The sequence below is a fragment of the Saccopteryx leptura genome, chromosome 7 (assembly GCF_036850995.1).
Source record: "Saccopteryx leptura isolate mSacLep1 chromosome 7, mSacLep1_pri_phased_curated, whole genome shotgun sequence".
NCBI lineage: Eukaryota > Metazoa > Chordata > Mammalia > Chiroptera > Emballonuridae > Saccopteryx > Saccopteryx leptura.
Genome location: NC_089509.1, coordinates 56,217,169 through 56,223,462, shown reverse-complemented (window position 1 = coordinate 56,223,462; position 6,294 = coordinate 56,217,169). Strand labels below are relative to the sequence as shown.

General features: G+C 43.6%; 1 pseudogene; it reads left to right on the top strand.

The window, feature by feature from the left end:
• The first annotated feature begins 4,195 nt into the window (after positions 1 to 4,195).
• Positions 4,196 to 4,296, top strand: LOC136379236 (U6 spliceosomal RNA; annotated as a pseudogene).
• The last annotated feature ends 1,998 nt before the right edge of the window (positions 4,297 to 6,294 follow it).

Below are 6,294 nucleotides of genomic sequence, written 5' to 3'. Positions count from 1 at the left end.
TAGTATTTATATGTTAGAACAGAGTCTCTGTCTGGTCCATCTGTCTTCATTTGCCTGGTTCATCATACACACCTAGAGGTATGACATTAGGGGGTCCTTCTGTCACACATACACACACGCAAACGTACGCGCGCGCGCGCACACACACACACACACACACACACACACACACCACAAACAAGCTCACTCTGCTTTCTTCCAAGGATAATCATTTCCCCCCTCCTTGACATTCTTCCTTATCTTATTAAAATAGTGTAGAATTCAGCAATAATTAGCACTCTCTGTTGATTCAAAGGCCAGGCCAAACCTGGGTCAATCCTGAGTCATGTGCTCATACCCCTTGGGGCAAGAAGAGATGTTTGGGCCCCTCTTGCTTCTTTAGGAGATGTAGGGCTCAGCTTTCCACCAGGATTCCCTCCAAGTAAAAAGAGAACTAGACCTTAGAAGCCAAAGAGCAGTGGCCAGTGTACCTTATACTCAACCAATTCCAGCACACCAAGGACATAATGAACCAAACCAAAAAGATACATGGCTTTACCTTGAATTACATTTTTAAATTTTTTAGTTTGGAGAGGCCCCAAATCCATTTGATCACTTGTTTGTAAGCCCATGTGAATTCCAAGTGAAAAACTGGTCTTGTGGTTGGTTCTGATTCATTACTCTATGAATCATATTAATGTTATATGCAAAGATCTGTGTAAAGCCCCAAACTACACTTTTCAAGATAAGAATTATAACTTGTACCAAGAGTCAAGTGATTTAAACCCCAAACACATCTGTGTTCAAGCTGAAAATTTGCTCCCCAGACTCTGAACCTTGTACTGTGAGTCATTCTAGAGAATTAACATTCTTTAGAATTTTAGTGACATGAGATAAAAATTTTCCTCAACAAATATATTTCAACTTTTTAAGCAAGGCAAAATGAACACAATTATATATTCTCTAAGAAACTCAGGGCTATCCATTAAAATATCAGTTAATGGCTTGTTCTAGAATAGACTTAAAACTCCAAGGATTATTAAACCCTACACTAAATGGCCAAGCTGGTTGCTTTTGAGTTCTTGGGATTATTATATATAGCATTTCTGTCTCTCCTCTTGTTGGCATCTATAATTTCCTGCCACTATAAGTTTACTGATCTGTGGTAGCTTCTTCCACATTAAGCCATTTTTTTGTTCTTTAAATGTGAGAGCTTAGATACTTTGTGAGAATTACTTACAGAGTGCAAATGGATTCTGAATGGAACCTTGAGAGATTCCATATGTGAACAATCTAACGTTGCTTAGATTTTTTTTCTTTTTTTTTAATCAGTAGGGTATAAATAAACAAAACAAATGGAATATTTTGAGACATCAACTCTGAATTCTCAGATGTTTTGTTGGTTTTTCTTACTTTGCGGTTCTTGGCTATGTCCTAGACTGGTAAGAAGGAGGGATGGTGGGTTTCCCACATAGGAGACAAGGCCTCAGGGGTGCTTCATTCTCTTGATATCATGAGGGGTATCAGCCTGGCTGGAAATATCACCAGTGGTTTGGGTCAGCCAATAATCAAAACTACCTCAGGGAAAGGCTTGTCAGTGGTTGTGGCTGGGAACAGAGAGGCCAGGAGCAGTCAGAAGCAGATACCCTCACCAACATGTCAAAGATTTACTAAAAGCATGATATCTTGCCCCAACCCTGGGGCCTGACTAGAAGAAGCAGCTTTGTTCCCAATGTTTGGCCAAGTCCCCATGGGGACATCGGGCTGCCAGACACCACACTCCCATCCTGCAGCAATAGCTCCTAAGCAGGGCTTCTCAGACGCATCTCCCAGCAGTGTACCATCTGGCTCCGGAATGTCTCTGTACTGGAAAAACACCCTGCCCAGCATTTTGGTTTAATCCCGGGGAGCATTTTCAATAGGTGAGTGAGCTTCCAACTACTTAATTCCTTAAACAGCAGAAATTTCAACTGTTCCCTGGAGTCCCTGCATTGGCTCCGAAACAGCCCTGCTTCTTCCACTCCCCAGTAATCTCCTGGCACAGGGCAGCTGAGGCACCTGGCCATCCTTAGCACCAAGCCTGAGGAGCCCTTGTCCTGGAGCCTGCTTCCCACATCCCCACCTGCTCGCCAGACAGGCCGGATCTGAGCTTCTTTCAAGCCTCTTCCCGCTGGGCAGCTTCCAGCTTACTTGACCTATTTTCTATAAGCTCAAGACAGAGGGCATAGAAAAGTGCTGAATCACTGTAGGGTCTGTGTTGTTTCCCAGCTATAAAACCCAATGTCAAAATGAAATACCACCTTTTAGCAGCCCCACCCCTCGTCAATTTAATAGCTGATTCTAATTAATAATTAGTTATGTTTCTTTCCCTAGTGAAGAGAAAGTTCTTTTCTTTCAGTAGATTCTAGATTCTGTATTTATAAACAATATTAGAAGTTATATATTTTTATAATAATAGGAAAAATTAAAGATTTTCTCTATTCACCCAGTCAGGACAGAACTATTTCTTTTTTTAGAAATTTATAAAGTTTTCTCCCCTCTCCATCTCCAGCTCAGCATCCTGGGTCTCTACATACATAGTAGATATTCCAGCAACAGTCATTGGTTGAAAGAATGGATAGGGATGGATGGATGGATGGATGGATGGACATGGATGGACGAAAAATATCTCCACATTGTCATCTTCCAGGACACCTTCCAAATTGGTAGAGAATCATCACAGTACTTCTTGGTGGCTCTTCTTCAGGGACCTGCCAATCAAAGGGGCCTCTCTCAAGCCTAAGATACTTTTATTTATTTTGGGGGGTTTTTTGCAGAAGAGCTGGATGAAAACCTGGCTCCTTGGGTCTGGGGAAGCAGTTCTGAGTGAATGGCGGGACAGTTTTGTGTTTCTCAGCTGTCAGGCACCTTGGCATCCACTTGGTCCTGGAATGGCTGTGCAAGGTGGGGGTCTGGACAGAAGCTCAAATGGCTCCTCTGGAGTTTTGAAGCAATTAAACTTGAGACCTGTTCTTTGTCATGAGGCTGCTGGATTTTTTGGTCTTTTCAGGAGTCTTGGCTGCTGCTGGTCCCTCTTTAGGGAGCATCCTCCCTCGTACATTCCACGGTGCGGCTGCATGCTGGGAACTCTACAAAGACAATGGCCCAACTACTGACCCCACCATATGTCAGAGGCCAGGGGCTCAGTTTCACACCACACTTCGCTAGTGTGACTCAGTGGCTGCACCTTCCCTAATGACCCAGCCACTCCAGCTTCCTTCTCCCTGTTCTGGAAATGAGCCAGGCTTCCAGAGGTCACTTCCCACTATTGATGGCACCCCCTTTGTTAACGTTTCCTCTTTTCTCTTTTTCTTTCCTCCAGTTCCATCTGCAGCTTCCTATCACAGGACTAACAAGTAAATCTGATCCCACTCCTGATATGGCATGCCCAGGAGAGGGCTTTGAGCCAATAGAAGACAGGCTGTGGTCATGAGAAATGTAAGGAGCCTCTCTGGGATGAAGAGAGGCCACATCAGTAACCTGCAGTGTGTGGCACAGAAAAAGCACCCTTACAATTGTTGCTGTTTGGATTACTGGTTGCAGAGTCTTAAAGTGACTACCAAATATTGCTTATTAGTGGCAAGGGGGAAAAAACAGTGATGACACAATGGAGAAATTGTATGGCATCTTGACTGGATGATCAAAATTAAATTTGGCCCTGGCTGTTTCGCTCAGTGGATAGAGTGTTGGCCTGGTGTGCAGAAGTCTCAAGTTCAATCTCCAGTCAGTACACACATAAGAAGCAACCATCTGTTTCTCTCCCCCTTCCTCTCTACCTTTTCTCTCTCTCTTCGCCTATCACAGCCAGTGGCTCAGTTGGTTTGAGCATCAGCCCTGGGCACTAAAAGTAGCTCAGTTGGTATAAGCATTGGCCTCGGATGCTAAGGATAGCTCAGTTGATCTGAGCATTGGCCCCAGACAGGGATCCCAGTCAGGGCACATGCAGGAATCTGTCACTCTATCTCCCTTCCCTTCACTTTAAAAAAAAGAAAAGAAATTTACCTTATCTATGCAGGACATCTGTTCAGTGACAATGTGTGGCTCCAGATGTGAAAACTGGGTAGAGCACTATTACCTGGGCAGTATTTGGGCTGAGGTTGCATAACCTCAATCTGACCATGAGGAAACACCAGACTAAACACAATGGAAACATGCTATTAGAACAGAATGACCTGTGGTGCTCATTTCAGCAACACATATACTAAAATAGAAATGATAAAGAGGAAATTAACATTGCCCCTCTGCACAAAGATAACACAAATTCATGAACTTTTTTTTAAAAAGGTGTATATGTGGGGGAGGATGAGAGATCAATGTTATAAAAAAAAGATTAAAGGAATCTATAAAGATATGACAAGCCTGACCAGGTGGTGGTGCAGTGGATAGAATATCGGCCTCAGACGCAGAGGAGTCAGGTTTGAAACCAAGGTCACTGGCTGGAGCACGGGCTCATCCGCTCAAGCATGGGCTCACCAGCTTGAGTGCAAGGTTGCTAGCTTGAGCATGGGATCAGACATGACCCCATGTTTGCTGGCTTGAGCCCAAAGGTCACTGGCTTGAAACCCAAGGTCACTGGCTTGAGCCCAAGGTCAGTGGCTTAAGCAAGGGGTCATTCAGTCTGCTGTAGTCCCCCAGTTAAGGCACCTAGGAGAAAGCAATCAATGAACAACTAAGGTGCCACAACAAAGACTTAATACATTTCATCTCTCTCCCTTCTTGTCTGTCTGTCCCAGTCTGTCCTCCTTTCTGTCTCTCTCTGTCTCTGTCACACACACACAAAAAAAGATATGACAAGAAAATTTAATATTTGACCCTAGACTGGATACTGTACTAGGGAGGGGAAAGAGATCCTATAGAGGTCATTGATAAGTCAACCTACAAAACTGATATATGGAGGGTAGATTACACTAATGTACTTTTTTCATATTTTCATATATTGATCTCAGTTTGAACATTTAGTTAGTAGAAAGACTTTAGAACCAGCAGGAAATTCTTCAAAGATATTTTTCAATGGGTGGTAGGTTTTAAAGTGTCTCTAGGCCTTCTGGAACGGATGGCAGGCAATTAGCCTGCCTCTTGCCTGAGAAAGACATTATAATTACTGGTGAGGGTTGGCTAATGGGGTCTTTGTGAACTCCCTCCCTAAATGAGAAATCTTTAACTTTCCTCAAAAACTCAATTTCATTTGTGCTGCTGATTCCTAATATTTCTAAATAATTGCTTGGCCTCTGGGCTTTTGTAGTCAAATAACCCAAATCAAACCAAGCTGCTGTGACACGAGAATTTTTTATATTGTATAAATCTACTAGAAGAAACTTAAAATCAGTTGGGAATCACCATAAGCGAAGACTAGCTGCAGCTCAGTCTGGGCACGTTTCATGGACCTGGGCTAAGAGATAAGTTCATCCATTTGGGTTGAAATGGCTTGTTGAGATGACTAAACAGTGAACACTGACATGTTTCAGAGCTCACCATCTGCAAGACACGGGCTAGCCCTCGGGCCACAAGTTGAATGCCACACATGGACAGGGTCAGGGTTCTGTGTCTGAGGCAGAGGAGACAAAGTCCAGGGAAGCCCATTACCTGTCCTGCACCAACCTAGAAAGGAGACAAAACAGTTGGGGAAAGTAAGAGGTGTTAGAAGCTAGACACCTTGGTAATGACAGGGTCAGCCACCAGCAGGAGGCCATCTGAAGGGAGCTGAACTTGAAACAGAGATACATGTTAACGATGATGGATGGCAAAGAAAAACCACTCAGAGTTTGGCCGAAGGCCAGAGAGAATTCCAGAGGACTCGGAGCAGAGGTATATCCTTCACAGTTGGCTGCGGGGGCCGGCTCCAGCGGACTCTCCAGTGACTTTGAAGGGCATATCTGGAATGGTCTACCTATTAGTCCTTTCTTCAAAGTTCTTCCTCATCAAGGCTTTTCCCAAGCCTTGAAATTCAGTAAAGCAGGGATGCTGGGTACCTGTGGATTCTTTTTCTAATATGAAATTGCTCTGGATTGCCTCCTCGCTGATTTCGCGCTCTTCCTCTGTTGTGTTTTCACCACCCCCACCAGTCCTTCCCAGAAACTTTAAGAAGGGATGGCTGTCTGCCCCATAGCCTCTTGGGATATTCTGGATCCCCAATCTACCTTGACTGCAGAATAGAAAAAAATTCTTCTTTTTGACTTAATAAAGGTACCATTCAACTTTTTAAAAATTGGTAGAAAACTTTAAAAGGATAAAACAAAGAGAAACAGAAAAGGTCTCAGGAGACATAGTTTTTATTAT